Genomic DNA, 17302 nt, shown 5'->3' with positions numbered 1-17302 from the left:
AAAGTTAATATGAATAGTTAGGCCAATATTCATATACTAGGCTACCACAAAACTATTGTACTCAGCAAAACAAGTCTGTTAAACACAAATGATTGGCGTAAAGGTGAAACCAAATAGGCCTAGTTCAACAGTAAAACCCTGAGCTTCTCTTGGTCTCAAGTGAGCTGACCTGAGGCTGGGGTGACCAGCTACTGATTGAACAAACCAGAGACGATTCAGGAAAGAATACTAGATCATTCTTTGCTAAACTAAGCAGTTGTATTTCAAAAGTATAAAAACAATGAACACGCGTCAGAATAAACCAGTTAGTAAGGCGATTTAGGCTATGACTTAGTTTCGCTAGACAACTATTTGACGGCTCGGGACTTTACGGTTCTATCTGCAAAAAGACGATTGAGATAACTGGCTTTAAAGTTTCGAACCCTCATTTGTTTGAATGGTGTCAGAAATACTTATCTAGTATCATTATGAATTTAACAACATGAATTGGGTTATTTAGAGTACAAGGCTATGTCAAAAAATACATTTTGACAAAAATGCAGATAGAACCGTTATAGTCCCAAAATACACACTCGTACTACTCACTGATACCCCGCGTTATTTCATGACAGCATGGATCCAATGACGTTGCAAAAAGATACAACAAAAATATGAGAGTAACTGGTGACCAGTCGTCCTGCTACATCATGATGCCAAGAGGGGAGGGACATCACACGCTATGGAGATGAGGTGCCATCTGACGTCAGATCCTGCTTCTACCGACCTATTTATGCCCATGGGTCTCTTTCAGATGTGACTGTTGCCTTGGCAGGGCTAGGAACTCAATCATTCTGTTCGTCCTTCTATAGGCTACTTTTTATGAGTTTATAGTCTAATGTGCCATCTAGGTAAACAATGTGTGGCATTTACTTCATCTAGCTTAATCCCGTTTAAAATAAAAATATGTAATCCTGAGATGACAAATGTAGGTCTACACTAGTACATTTCGATCTTCAGCCATGTAACATCTGCAATTTGCTGAAAAAAAAAGAGTATATTTCTAAGAGCCCACTCAGTTTCACACAGAGTACCAAAATGACATCGCCACGCCACCACAAATGAATCAGAGGGCCCAAGCCGGGCAGGGAGGGGACTATGAAAGGGAACGTTTGAGGATTTGAGATCTCTGAGACACGGTTAGGAGAGAAGCAGCCTGGCTCCAGTTCCTAACCCCCTGCCCTGCCATTGAGCCCAGCAACACGAGAAATTCAATAAGTCATCAACAATTAAAACACCAGTGGGGGAAGAAGGCCTTACCCAGGGAAGCCTGTCAACCTGCCTCATTATCTAATAGTGACTCTTGAAGGGCCATCTAGGTTATGTGCCTGGTAACATTTAATGTCTAAATCCAGTTGTCCTATAATCCTATATGGATTAACAGATTCTGCATCAACACAATACATTTTGACTGTTCATTGACGTTATTATAACATCTCTTCTCTGATTGTCTGTCAGCGTGCACTCCAGGAATTGGTCTTCGTACTGTACCTTGCATAGAGCATCATCTCCCATATTCTCATGTTTTTGACTCAATGTCAAACCACCCCATGCTTTTATAAACAAGGCAATAGACAGTATTTTTGCCCTTGAGCTCTGACAGCTGGTCAAATAACAGGACTATCAACTGTGGCTAGCGCTCTCCCATTAGGTTGACTACAGTATGTCTGTGGATCAGGGCTCCAGACTGTCCCATTAGGTTGACTACAGTATGTCTGTGGATCAGGGCTCCAGACTGTCCCATTAGGTTGACTACAGTATGTCTGTGGATCAGGGCTCCAGACTGTCCCATTAGGTTGACTACAGTATGTCTGTGGATCAGGGCTCCAGACTGTCCCATTAGGTTGACTACAGTATGTCTGTGGATCAGGGCTCCAGACTGTCCCATTAGGTTGACTACAGTATGTCTGTGGATCAGGGCTCCAGACTGTCCCATTAGGTTGACTACAGTATGTCTGTGGATCAGGGCTCCAGACTGTCCCATTAGGTTGACTACAGTATGTCTGTGGATCAGGGCTCCAGACTGTCCCATTAGGTTGACTACAGTATGTCTGTGGATCAGGGCTCCAGACTGTCCCATTAGGTTGACTACAGTATGTCTGTGGATCAGGGCTCCAGACTGTCCCATTAGGTTGACTACAGTATGTCTGTGGATCAGGGCTCCAGACTGTCCCATTAGGTTGACTACAGTATGTCTGTGGATCAGGGCTCCAGACTGTCCCATTAGGTTGACTACAGTATGTCTGTGGATCAGGGCTCCAGACTGTCCCATTAGGTTGACTACAGTATGTCTGTGGATCAGGGCTCCAGACTGTCCCATTAGGTTGACTACAGTATGTCTGTGGATCAGGGCTCCAGACTGTCCCATTAGGTTGACTACAGTATGTCTGTGGATCAGGGCTCCAGACTGTCCCATTAGGTTGACTACAGTATGTCTGTGGATCAGGGCTCCAGACTGTCCCTGATCCACGGCTGAAGAAGGGGCCAGCGCAAAACAGCTGCTAACTGTAGCCTAAACGTTAATGAGCGTTAGGCCTAGGCTACGTGTGCTAATGCTACTTCAGGACAGTAATTGAGGCCTGAATGCTCAATGCTTGTCACAAATTAGGCAAGTTGCTCTCTTGACACTTTCTAATTTGGAAAAGGCTTAGATAGTGTGTGAAAGAAGTGGAAAGGACATTAACTTTAAAAAATGACTGGCTGAATTTATTAACAAAATCAATATCCATTTCAGAAGAGTGCGAGCGTTTCACACGAAGGAGAAGTTGAGTGCTTTTTGAGGCCAGAGTTTCTCAATTTGAGAAGAAGGGGACTGTAAATTAAAGTTGGCACCGAGCTAAATGGGATTCATCAGATGTAGCCACAGTGGTCCAGAGGGACAAGGCTGTTTTAAATTGTACCACAGAAAAGAGAACAGAGCCTTGCTAATTCAGTTCCCTTCTGGTTTCAATTTAGAAAATGCAACGAGCAAGTTCAAATATACTTGCAGTCTGTCTCTCGCTCTCTCTAGCATAGTCCCGTCACACACACACCCCACACTTTTACATGAATAACAACTTTCTTCCAAAATGCTGAACTGGCCCCATTACAAAGATTAAAGGCTAGAAAAGGAAAGAAAACACCAGTGTGGTCTATAATTAGCCACCTGGAGCCTTTCTCCAGCTGAAACAATAACTGAGGGGCTCATGCAGTTAGTATAATCTGAAGCTGCCATATTGCAGCAGTGATTTGGACTGTATGGCTGCCTGTCACACCCGAGTCAATACTTTGTAGAAGCACCTTTGGCAGCGATTACAGCTTCGAGTCGTCTGTATCAGCTTTGTACATCTGGATTTGGGGATTTTCTCCCTTGCAGACTTTTTTGTTGTTGTGTGTACGTGTGACTTAATTAAGCCTTGTTCACACTGCAGGCCTTAATGCTCAAATCAGTTTTGTTTTTCAAATCGGATGTGTGTGTGTGTGTTCAGCGAGCATTCATTTGCTGACATGGCTAGTTGACATAGTAACGATGGGTGTGTGTGCACAGTGTTCTAGGCTGATTGGTGTTGGTGCTTCCCATCACTCAGAAGTTATGTTGCAAGCTTAGGTGACAATGCCTGCTATGGACATTTCCCCAGTCATAAGATGATCCATCTTTTTGGCTAGCCACAGCAGTCATCTAGCTAGCTAGGTAGCCATTTAGCACATTCACTCATTTGTTTGTAAACAATTCACAGAGTAGCTAACAACAAGATTGAGGGCAAATAAAAACCCCTTCAAGGCAAATACATCAGATTTAACCATTCACACACACAAGTCCCATGGTCAGTAATCAGATTTGTATTTCAGCGGCTACATTCGGCCACATTTGGCTCCATGTGAACTACAATTCCGACACTGTGTTTTAACGTTTTGAAAAGTAAATCAGAATATGCCGAATAAGAAAAGATACACTTACTGTAGCAGTTTTGCACAGATCCACAAGATGTACGTGCCTTCAGCTGATGAACTACACTTCCTCCACAGCTATGCTTACACATAAGTGTTCAGAGCACGCTAGATAGATAATTAGCACAGGTGGCAGCCTATGTCTTCGGTCTGTCTTCCGTAAACAGGCGATGTAACATGGAGATATGGCATGGAGATGTGGTAACACTAACCCTATCCAAAAGGTGTGTAGTAATTTAAGCTTTTGCTTACTTCTCACTAATATGAAAGATAGTCTTTATGTTTCCAAGAATGTACCGCAAGCAATGCGTGTTAATGTTTAGAGCAAGCGTCGAGGCTCTTAACAAAACTCCCCCAGTCAGAAGATACCATTTCTACCAGCATGTCACCTGTGCAACTAGAGGTGAAAGAAACTGTAGATCACCTTTACGCCACAGACACATACAAAGCTCTCGCCCTCCATTTGACAAATCTGACCACAACTCGATCCTCCTGATTCCTGCTTACAAGCAAAAACTCAAAACAGGAAGTACCAGTGACACGCTCAATACAGAAGTGTTTTGATTCTACAGCTACAGGATTGTTTCGATAGCACAGATTGGAATAAGTCCCAGGATTCATCCGATGGCATTAGTCACCGGCTTCATTATTAAGTGAATCGACGTTGTCGTCCCCACAGTGACCGTACGTACATATCCTAACCAGAAGCCATGGATTACAGACAACATTCGCACTGAGCTAAAGAGCAAGACGGCTGCCACTTTCAAGGATCAGGATCAGGACACTAATCCGGATGTTTATAAGAAATAACGCTACGCCCTGCGACGAACCATCAAACAGACAAAGTGTCAATACAGGACTAAGATCGAATCTTACTACACTTTTTTTTTATTTTCTCTGACACCCATCGGATGTGGCAAGGCTTGCAAACTATCACGGATCACAAAGGGAAACCCAGCTGTGAGCTGCCCAGTGACACCAGCCTACCAGACGATGCTACTAAGCAACACCAAACCATGCTTGAGAGAAACAGCTGTTCCGGACGACTGTGTGATCACCCACGCCGTAGCCAATGTAGTAAGACATTTTATTTTCGAACTCTCCCTGACCCAGTCCGTAATACCTACATGTTTCAGGCAGACTACCACAGTCCCTCTGCCCAAGAACAGCAAGGTAACCAGTCTAAATGACTATCACCCCATAGCACTCACATCTGTAGCCATGAAATGCTTTGGCTGGTCAGTGCTCACACAACACCATCATCCCAGACACCCTGGACCCACTCTAATTCGCACACTGTCCCAACAGATCACGCAATCTCTATTGCCTCCACACAGCCCTTTCCTACCTGGACAAAAGGAACACCTATGTGAGAACACTGTTCATTGACTACATCTCAGCATTCAACTCCACTAGAAAGGTCTATTGAGTGCTGACGTCATTTCCTGTCACAACTTGTGGACTTGTTTACGTGCTGCTGTGCATTTTGTTGCTAGCATTACTTTGCGTTTTTTTTTTATTCAACTTATTCACCCCGGACGCTTTATCTGGACATGGTTCTACAGGACCTCCTCCATGCGAAGCTAAGTAGTAACATGAACATTATGCATTCTAATTGCAGTCGCTGTACTCATAATATACAGGAGAACGATCGCCTTATGGTGAGGATAGCCGTGCTGCAAGCCCAGCTTCAGAAGCAATCGTTAGACAAGGGTAATGTAAGTGTAGGAAAGGATGAAATACCGTCTGTGCCACAAATAAGTACAGATAGTAGTATAAATCCCCTCGCACAGTCCCCGCAGTCAAAAATGTTCTCATGGCTTCTGGAAGGAAATGCTCAACCGGTGTCGCTCATTCAGCCGACAAACTTTCAACCAGTTCTCCCCATTAAGCAATGAGTCGGAGTCAGAGGCCGAGCCTTCTCTGGTCTCTCCACCCGTTACGGGGTCTGAGATGCCGAAGCCTCCCACCATTAGCTCAAATTGAAAACCCTAGTCATTGGCGCCTCCATTACCTGCAGTATTAGACTTAAAGAATCATCCAGCGATCATACACTGTTTACCAGGGGGCAGGGCTACCGACCTTAATGCTAATCTGAAGATGGTGCTGGCTAAGGCCAAAACTGGCGAGTGTAGAGCATAGGGATATTGTTATCCACGTCGGCACCAACGACGTTAGGATGAAACAGTCAAGAGGTCACCAAGCGCAACATAGCCTCAGCGTGTAAATCAGCTAGAAAGATGTGTTGGCATCAAGTAATTGTCTCTGGCCCCCTCCCAGTTAGGGGGAGTGATGAGCTCTACAGCAGAGTCTCACAACTCAAAATCGCTGGTTGAAACCTTTCTGCCCCTTCCAAAGGATAGAATTTGTAGATAATTGGCCCTCTTTCTGGGACTCACCCACAAACAGGACCAAGACTGGCCTGCTGAGGAGTGAAGGACTCCATCCTAGCTGGAGGATTGCTCTCATCTATGAACATAGACAGGGCTCCAACTCCACAATGAGATCACCAGCCTGCCAGCTTAGTGGTGTCTGCCACTAGCACAGTCAGTGTAGTCAGCTCAGCTATCCCCATTGAGACCGTGTCTGCCTCGATCTAGGTTGGGCAAAACTAAACATGGCGGTGTTCGCCTTAGCAATCACTGGAATAAAGACCTCCTCCATTCCTGTCATTATTGAAAGAGATTGTGATACCTCACATCTCAAAATAGGGCTACTTAATGTTGGATCCATCACTTCCAAGGCAGTTATAGTCAATGAACTAATCAATGATCATAATCTTGACGTGATTGGCCTGACTGAAACATGGCTTAAGCCTGATGAATTTACTGTGTTAAATGGAGCCTCTCCTCCTGGTTATACTAGTGACCATATCCCCTGCGCATCCCGTAAAGGCGGAGGTGTTGCTAACATTTACGATACCAAATTTCAATTTACAAAAAAAAAAAAAGACTGCATTTTTGTCTTTTGAGCTTCTAGTCATGAAATCTATGCAGCCTACTCAATCACTTTTTATAGCTACTGTTTACAGGCCTCCTGGGCCGTATACAGCGTTCCTCACTGAGTTCCCTGAATTCCTATCGGACCTTGTAGTCATGGCAGATAATATTCACATTTTTGATGACTTTAACATTCACATGGAAAAGTCCACAGACCCACTCCAAAAGGCTTTTGGAGCCATCATCGACTCAGTGGGTTTTGTCCAACATGTCTCCGGACCCACTCACTGCCACAGTCATACTCTGGACCTAGTTTTGTCCCGTGGAATAAATATTGTGGCTCTTAATGTTTTTCCTCATAATCCTGGACTACCGGACCACCATTTTATTACGTTTGCAATCACAACAAATAATCTGCTCAGACCCCAACCAAGGATCATCAAAAGCTGTGCTATAAATTCTCGAACTACCCAAAGATTCCTAGATGCCCTTCCATACTCCTTCCACCTACCCAAGGATGTCAGAGGACAACAGCAGCATACCACCCTGCATCCCACTACTGGCTTGCTTCTGAAGCTAAGCAGGGTTGGTCCTGGTCAGTCCCTGGATGGGAGACCAGATGCTGCTGGAAGTGGTGTTGGAGGGCCAGTAGGAGGCACTGTTTCCTCTGGTCTAAAATAAAAAATATCCCAATGCCCCAGGACAGTGATTGGGGACATTGCCCTGTGTAGGGTGCTGTCTTTCGGATGTGAAATGGGTGTCCTGACTCTCTGAGGTCATTGAAGATCCCATGTCACTTATGGTAAGAGTAGGGGTGTTAACCCTAGGTGACCTGGTTAAATTCCCAATCTGGCCCTCAAACCATCATGGTCACCTAATAATCCCCAGTTTCCAATTAGCCCATTCATCCCTGTAACTATTCCCCAGGTTGTTGCTGCAAATGAGAATGTGTTCTCAGTCAACTTACCTGGTAAAATAACAGATTAAAACAATTGGTTAACCACCTAACTGAGGAACTTAAATTAACCTTGCATAATACCCTAGATGCAGTCACACCCTGTGTGCTGCTCGATCATCCTATTTTTTCAACTTAATTGAGGAGAATAAGAACAATCCTACATTTATTTTTGATACTGTCGCAAAGCTAACTAAAAAGCAGCATTCCCCAAGAGAGGATGGCTTTCACTTCAGCAGTGCTAAATTCATGAACTTCTTTGACGAAAAGATCATGATCATTAGAAAGCACATTACGGACTCCTCTTTAAATCTGCGTATTTCTTCAAAGCTCAATTGTCCTGAGTCTACACAACTCTGCCAGGACGTAGGATCAAGAGAGACACAAGTGTTTTATAATATATCTCGACACATTGATGAAAATTGTCATGGCCTCTAAACCTTCAAGCTGCATACTACATTTACATTTACATTTAAGTCATTTAGCAGAAGCTCTTATCCAGAGCAACTTACAAATTGGTACATTCACCTTATAATATCCAGTGGAACAACCACTTTACAATAGTGCATCTAAATCTTTTAAGGGGGGGGTTAGAAGGATTACTTTATCCTATCCCAGGTATTCCTTGAAGAAGTGGGGTTTCAGGTGTCTCCGGAAGGTGGTGATTGACTCCGCTGTCCTGGCGTCGTGAGGGAGCTTGTTCCACCATTGGGGTGCCAGAGCAGCGAACAGTTTTGACTGGGCTGAGCGGGAACTGTGCTTCCTCAGAGGTAGGGAGGCGAGCAGGCCAGAGGTGGATGAACGGAGTGCCCTTGTTTGGGTGTAGGGCCTGATCAGAGCCTGAAGGTATGGAGGTGCCGTTCCCCTCACAGCTCCGTAGGCAAGCACCATGGTCTTGTAGCGGATGCGAGCTTCGACTGGAAGCCAGTGGAGAGAGCGGAGGAGCGGGGTGACGTGAGAGAACTTGGGAAGGTTGAACACCAGACGGGCTGCGGCGTTCTGGATGAGTTGTAGGGGTTTAATGGCACAGGCAGGGAGCCCAGCCAACAGCGAGTTGCAATAATCCAGACGGGAGATGACAAGTGCCTGGATTAGGACCGCTGCCGCTTCCTGTGTGAGGCAGGGTCGTACTCTGCGAATGTTGTAGAGCATGAACCTACAGGATCGGGTCACCGCCTTGATACTGGACCCTATTCCAACTAAACTACTGAAAGAGTTGCTTCCTGTGCTTGGCCCTCCTATGTTGAACATAATAAATGGCTCCCTATCCACAGGATGTGTACCAAACTCACTAAAAGTGGCAGTAATAAAGCCTCTCTTGAAAAAGCCAAACCTTGACCCAGAATTATTTTTTTAAATAAATATATTTTTTTAAATAAATAAAATCGGCCTATATCGCATCTCCCATTCCTTTCAACAACAAAAAATGAAAAGCTGTTGCGCAGCAACTCACTGCCTTCCTGAAGACTAACAATGTATACGAAATGCTTCAGTCTGGTTTTAGACCCCATCATAGCACTGAGACTGCACTCGTAAAGGTGGAAAATTTCCTTTTAATGGAGTCAGAACAAGGCTCTGCATCGGTCCTCGTGCTCCTAGACCTTAGTACTGCTTGAGCGATTGGAAACCCAAGTTGGTCTACACATACAAGTTCTGGCCTGGTTTAGATCTTATCTGTCAGAAAGATATCAGTTTGTCTTTGTGGATGGTTTGTCCTCTGACAAATCAACTGTACATTGGTGTTCCTCAAGGTTCCATTTTAGGACCTCTATTGTTTTCACACATACATACATATATACGTATATGTATATACACATGTATATATATACACACATGTATATGTATATATTATATATACACACATGTATATGTATATATATATATATATACTACACACATGTATATGTATGTATATATGTATATATATATATATATATATATATATATGTATACACACACATGTATATATGTATATATATATATATATATATATATATATATATATATACATATATACATATATATATTTTTGACCTCTTGGTGATGTCATTCGGAAACATAATGTTAACTTTCACTGCTATGCGGACTAGAGGTCGATTAATTAGGCCCGATTTCAAGTTTTCATAACAAATCGGTAATCGGTATTTTTGGCCACCGATTTGCCGATTTATTTTTTTGTTTTATTTTTGTTTTATTTATTTATATATTATTTATTTTTTTACACATTTATTTAACTAGGCAAGTCAGATTAAGAACACATTCTTATTTTCAATGACGGCCTAGGAACGGGGGTTAACTGCCTTGTTCAGGGGGGATTTGGGGATTCGTTTTTGCAACCTTGGTCCAACGCTCTAACCACCTGCGTTACATTGCACTCCACGAGGAGACTGCGTGGCATTACTTGGGCTTGCTCCTGTTACGAGAGGGCAGCAAGAAGCCAAGGTAAGTTGCTAGCTAGCATTAAACTTATCTTATAAAAAACTATCAAACTACACATGGTTGATGATATTACTAGTTTATCTAACGTGTCCTGCGTTGCATATAATTGATGCGGTGCCTGTTAATTTATCATTGAATCATAGCCTACTTCGCCAAACGGGTGTTGATTTAACAAGCGCATTTGCAAAAAAAAGCACTGTCGTTGCACCAATGTACCTAACCAAAACATCAATGCCTTTCTTTAAAATCAATAAACAAGTATATATTTTTTTACCTGCATATTTAGTTAATATTGCCTGCTAACATGAAATTATGTCACATCTCTAGCGTTCATTGCACGCAGAGTCAGGGTATATGCAATAGTTTGGGCCGCCTGGCTTGTTGCGAACTAATTTGCCAGAATTTTCCGTAATTATGACATACCATTGAAGGTTGTGTAATGTAACAGGAATATTTAGACTTAGGGATGCCACCCGTTAGATAAAATACGAAACGGTTCCGTATTTCACTGAAAAAAAAAACAGTTTTGTTTTCGAGATGATAGTTTCTGGATTCGACCATATTAATGACCTAAGGCTCGTATTTCTGTGTGTTATTATATTATAATTAAGTCTATGATTTGATAGAGCAGTCTGACTGAGCGGTGGTTGGCACCAGCAGGCTCGTAAGCATTCATTCAAACAGCACTTTCATGCGTTTTGCCAGCAGCTCTTCGCTGTGCTTCAAGCATTGCGCTGTTTATGACTTCAACCCGGGTGGGTATAATTTGTGGAACTTTCCAACAGGAATCTGTTCCAAAAACTTCGTAAATAACAAGGTTGCCAAAAAAAAAACGCATACAAAGTTGTATAGCGGCAGAATAAGATACCGGGTAGGGAGAGGTCTATTTCATTGCGTTTTTCACTCATCACGTTTATTCCGAACAATGTCTGTCCTCACTCTGGTTGCCTATGGACAAACATTAAGAATAAGCTACGTGGTGAGTTGATGCCTATTCGGCAGCTAGTTAGCTAGGTTTCCCGTGTGGCTCAGTTGGTAGAGCATGGTGTTTGCAACGCCAGGGTTGTGGGTTCGATTCCCACGGGGGACCAGTACGGGGAAAAAAAGAAATTATGAAATGTATGCATTCACTACTGTAAGTCGCTCTGGATAAGAGCGTCTGCTAAATGACTAAAATGAAAACGTTTGTATGCGTTGCTACTTTGTATGCGTTGTTGGTTGGCAACCTTTTACTTTATGTTTTTTGGAACAGATTCCTGTTGGAACGTTCCACAAATTATACCCACCCCTTCAAGCCTATCAACTCCCAAGATGAGGCTGGTGTAACCAATGTGAAATGGCTAGCTAGTTAGCCGGGTGCGCGCTAATAGCGTTTCAAACGTCACTCGTTCTGAGATTTGGAGTAGTTGTTGCCCTTCCTCTGCATGGGTAATGCTGCTTCGAGGGTGGCTGTTGTCGATGTGTTCCTGGTTCGAGCTCAGGTAGGAGCGAGGAGAGAGACGGAAGCTATACTGTTACACTGGCAATACTAAAGTGCCTATAAGAACATCCAATAGTCAAAGGTATATGAAATACAAATCGTATAGAGAGAAATAATCCTATAATGACTACAACCTAAAACTTACTTGGGAATATTGAAGACTCATGTTAAAAGGAACCACCAGCTTTCATATGTTCTCATGTTCTGAGCAAGGAACTTAAACCTTAGCTTTTTTACATGGCACATATTGCACTTTTACCATCTTCTCCAACACATTGTTTTGCATTATTTAAACCAAATTGAACATGTTTCATAATTTTTTTGAGGCTAAATAGATTTTATTGATGTATTATATTAAGTAAAAATAAGTGTTCATTCAGTACTGTTGTAATTGTCATTATTACAAATAAATAAACAAAAGAAATTGGCCGATTAATCGGTATCGTTTTTTTTTGCTAAATGACTAAAATGAAAATGTTTGTATGCGTTGCTACTTTGTAGGCGTGGTTGGCAACCTTTTACTTTACGCTCTAACCACGGTATCGGTATTGAAAAATCATAATCGGTCAACCTCTAATGCGGACCATACACAGCTGTACATTTCGATGAAACATAGTGAAGCCCCGAAATTGCCCTCCCTGGAAGCCTGTGTTTCAGACATAAGGAAGTGGATGGCGGCAAATGTTTTAATTTTAAACTCGGACAAAACAGATGTGCTAGTTCTAGATCCCAAGAAACAAAGAGATCTTCTGTTGGATCTGACAATTAATCTTGATGGTTGTACAGTCGTGTCAAATAAAACTGTAAAGGACCTCTGCGTTACTCTGGACCCTGATCTCCCTTTTGATGAACATATCAAGACTGTTTCAAGGACAGCTTTTTTCCATCTACGTAACATTGGAAAAATCTGAAACGTTCTGTCCAAAAATTATGCAGAAAAATTAATCCATGCTTTTGTCACTTCTAGACTAGACTACTTCAATGCTCTACTTTCCAGCTTGACTAGAACCCCAAAAAATGGTATCATATTACTCCAGGCCGAGCCTCTCTACACTGGCTTCCTGTTAAGGCTAGGGCTGATTTCAAGTTTTTACTGCTAACCTACAAAGCATTACTTGGGCTTGCTCCTATCCATCATTCCGATTTGGTCCTGCCGTACATACCGACATGTACGCATCGGTCACAAGACACAGGCCTCTTTATTGTCCCTAGAATTTCTAAATCAAATCACATTTTATTTGTCACATACACATGGTTAGCAGATGTTAACTTCTCTAGGGCCGGCGGGACGAAATCGGCCCACCTACGCAACAGCCAGTGGAATCCTGTGGCGCGTTATTCAAATACCTTAGAAATGCTATTACTTCAATTTCTCAAACATATGACTATTTTACACCTTTTTAAAGACAAGACTCTCGTTAATCTAACCACACTGTCCGATTTCAAAAAGGCTTTACAACGAAAGCAAAACATTAGATTATGTCAGCATGCTCGTCACCCTTATTTACCCTTTCGGATAGTGTCTTGAACGCACAAACAAAACGCCGCCATTTGGATATAACTATGGATTATTTGGAACCAAACCAACATTTGTTACTGAAGTAGAAGTCCTGGGAGTGCATTCTGACTAATAGTAATTCTGAGTTTGGTGAGTACCACACTTGGTGGGTGTCAAAATAGCTAGCCTGTGATGGCCGGGCTATCTACTCAGAATATTGCAAAATGTGCTTTCACCGAAAAGCTATTTTAAAATTGGACATAGCGATTACATAAAGGAGTTCTGTATCTATATTTCTTAAAATAATTGTTATGTTTTTTGTGAACGTTTATCGTGAGTAATTTAGTAAATTCACCGGAAGTGTTCGGTGGGAATGCTAGTCACATGCTAGTCACATGCTAATGTAAAAAGCTGGTTTTTGATATAAATATGAACTTGATTGAACAAAACATGCATGTATTGTATAACATAATGTCCTAGGAGTGTCATCTGATGAAGATCATCAAAGGTTAGTGCTGCATTTAGCTGTGGATTTGGTTTTTGTGACATTATATGCTAGCTTGAAAAATGGGTGTCTGATTATTTCTGGCTGGGTACTCTGCTGACATAATCTAATGTTTTGCTTTCTTTGTAAAGCCTTTCTGAAATCGGACAGTGTGGTTAGATTAACGAGAGTCTTGTCTTTAAAATGGTGTAAAATAGTCATATGTTTGAGAAATTGAAGTAATAGCATTTCTAAGGTATTTGAATATCGCGCCACAGGATTCCACTGGCTGTTGAGTAGGTGGGACTGCTTGCCCATAGAGGTTAAAGGCCTAGTGTCATAGCTATTGAATGTCATGTTACTGCAGCATAAATATTGAAGAATGTATAGGGCTACTATTATGACATTGATGTTGTGTAAAACGAAGTGTTCAAAACCTATTGCTATCTTGTTTGAAATCATTAACCCTGAACTTCTGGTTGTGTAGCCTACCCTCTAAACTGCAGTAATGGTTCAGTCCAAGCTGGGCAGGGCTGTGTATGCATTTAGCTGGGCCCAGCTTGTTCTGAGGTTGTAGAGACTTTTGTATAAACGTTCTTTCTTTATTCTAATTAATTAAGCTTTCTTTAGTCATTCTCATATCCTGGGACCCTTCATTTTACATGTCTCATCATTATTTTTGTAACTCTTTTGGTTAATAAATCCACCACCTCTTTTGCATGGACCTCTGGCATTCCGCGTCCATCCTTCTCCATGCACCATCGTCTTTAAAAGGATAATCCAGTTCCATCTAACTTTAGACACAAACACATCCCTACTCGGTGGTGCTGCTACTGGCGTCCCCACAATTGGGTTAGATCACACGCAACCAGGGAAAGATTAACAGACTAGTGCCCATGCAATCTGGTTTATTTTTCTGCATAGTTTTGTATTATAATACATGGTTGTTTTTACTAAGCTTGATATCCTTAGTTTGAGGTCTAAAATATGAGCGTTTTAGTCATGAAGATCTGGTTTGTCAACCATCGGCATTGTGTTTCCACAGGCAGGTTCCATGCACCTCTGTGGCATTCTAGCCATAGAGGACGCTAGAAAATATTCGGTGTAGCTAACGTTCTAGCTAGAATGAATACGCTCTTATATTGACGTAGCTGTACACGCAGAAACTTTACTAACTTGTTATTATATGGTAGCTGAACATAATTCATAGATTCGTAAATGCACCCATCTGCAAGTAGTTAACGTTAACTAAAGTTGGCTATTGTGTAAGGTCAGCTAACAAGCTAGCTAGTTGGGTAACGTTATAGTTAGTTGCCAGGGATCAAGAGTACACTGACGTTACAGTAGCAGGCAAACTAGTTACAATCGCTATTGGCTGATAATATGCACAACAATTTAGTTATATCTATCTTTCGCTATAGCAAAACTGAGTGGCAAAGTTCTAGTTGCTAGCTAATGCAATACAAGACACGCTAGCAAGTTAGTTACTTTGCTTTAACTAACACACGAGTTGACATTTAATATTGGTCATTCATTGCAGTGATCATACCAAGCAATAAGCAAATAACGTCAGCTAGTTTTGCTGCCCGCTAGTTATTTAGCGCGAGCCCTGAAATCGCCTATGAGCGAGAACCGAGGCAACTCGAAGGAAGACTGTCATGCCAACATTTCTGAAATGAAAAGTGTAATGTAAACTTACGATGAACTTGCTTCATGGACATCCCAATGTGTCTATGCTGGTGTTGCAAATTCAGTTGGCTAGGTAAACAGACAGCGGCAAGACCCAAGTGATACCTCCCCACCGTCTGTCAGTACACAACACAACAAGCACCCTCGTGACACAAAATTACATACACCCCAATGATCCCATCCAAATCCTTTCCTAGCTGCTTAACCATTATTTTACTTCGGCTTACAACAACCAAATGCACCAAGTAAAATGGCTATAGCTAACGTTAGCTAGATACATTTTTAATGGACTACCTTGGAGTGCAGTCTCTCTTACATTGAGTGGGTCTGCGCAGTGGCAGTGATACTAGGAGTTGCTAAAACTGGATTACCCAATCAGATATGAGCAATTCACACAGTTCAGACCAATCGAAACTGGAACAAACCTGCAGTCAACTAGTGTGAACCATAGAGATTGATAGAGAATTCATCTTTGTGTCTGTGCCATTGTAGATATTTTTCCAGTACAGGGCACACTGACATTACGCAAAGATTAGGGCGACTCTTGGCGGCAGTGAGAAAGCCATCGCCATCTGCGCCCATTCAACAAAGATTTACGTTTTTATTACTTCCAAACAAAATAACCTTTTTAGGATCTCAAACACTTACAATGATGTTTTGTTTCTTGCTTGAACAGTCGTTAAGATTATATTTGGTTGTGATCTTTGCAAAATAACTATTTTGGATGCAGCAGTTGTTAGCTAGAATGCTAACGCTAATTGATATAGGTTGTAGTTAAAGCTAGCCAAAGAGCCATTTTACTGTGTCACATCCTGATCTGTTTCACCTGTCCTTGTGATTGTCTTCATCCCCCTCCAGTGCAACCCATCTTCCCCTGTGTATTTATACCTGTGTTCTCTGTTTGTCTGTTGCCAGTTTGTCTTGTTTGTCAAGTCAACCAGCGGTTTTGTTCTCAGCTCCTGCTGTTTCTAGTCTCTCCTTTTTCCACACCCTCCTGGTTTTGACCCTTGCCTGTCCTGACTCTGAGCCTGCCTGCCGACCTGTACCTTTGCCCCACCTCTGGATTGGAATATTAAACCATTGTCAATTCGACGCATCTGGGTCTTACCTTGTTTCCTGATATACTGGTAGAAGTTGAAGTGTTTAAGTATAATGCCATTGATTTGCGATGATGACACAAACATATTAAGCAGTACATTCGTATGAGCCTTAAAATCCTATTATAATCCAAAAGCAGTGTGAAATGCACTCATTTTAGCTGGCGTTCTATAAGAACTCCCACTTGTTCTGCCACCAACTTGCGCACATCGCCATAGTTTGTAAACAAAGGGGTCTATAGTGATCAGCTTTTCGCTAACAACACAAACATTTCCTTCGAGTCAAGTTCTCTACATAATGCTACAAAAGTGTCAATAACCTGTATTTATTCATGATATGTTAAAAATAATTGTCTAAACATTAACAATGATTCATATTTAAGTGACATTTGCATCACATTTGGGCTCCTGACTGGTGCAGTGGTCTAAGACACTGCAACTCAGTATAAGAGGTGTTACTGCAGTTCCTGGTTCAAATCCAGGCTGCATCACATCTGGCTGTGATTGGGAATCCCACAATTGGCACAGCCTTGTCTGTGTTTGACTGGGGTAGGCTGTCATTGTAAATAAGAATTTGTTCTTAACTGACTTGCCTGGTTAAAAAATGTTTTGGTTTTAAAACATGTTCCAAGGTCAAATAAACGCTCTCAATGCGAATCACTGTATTTTGAATCAATACATATTGGCTTATAGAGCAAAAACTATTCTAGATGTCGCAGTAAAAGTATTGTAGGGAATACTCATTAGAGCCTGTACAC

At 42.0% G+C, this 17302-nt stretch overlaps 1 protein-coding gene across 5 annotated transcripts in view; it reads right to left on the bottom strand.

The window, feature by feature from the left end:
- Window positions 1–15771, bottom strand: part of LOC106590430 (polypeptide N-acetylgalactosaminyltransferase 11) — a 100201-nt gene extending 84430 nt beyond the window's left edge. The window contains exons 1-2 of one of the 5 annotated variants that reach the window (XM_014181465.3): window positions 15742–15760; window positions 15458–15563 (exon numbers count right to left, since the gene is read on the bottom strand). The gene's annotated coding sequence lies outside the window, so the exon portion shown is untranslated. Of the gene's footprint in view, window positions 1–572; window positions 742–15457 lie in introns of those variants that run through there. The other 4 variants (XM_082970752.1, XM_014181464.3, XM_014181466.3 and 1 more) reach the window with 4 other exon arrangements.
- Window positions 15772–17302: the final 1531 nt, after the last annotated feature.

The sequence above is a fragment of the Salmo salar genome, chromosome 29 (assembly GCF_965601325.2).
Source record: "Salmo salar chromosome 29, fSalSal1, whole genome shotgun sequence".
Classification (NCBI taxonomy): Eukaryota; Metazoa; Chordata; class Actinopteri; order Salmoniformes; family Salmonidae; genus Salmo; species Salmo salar.
This window is presented reverse-complemented; position numbering and strand designations above follow the sequence as displayed.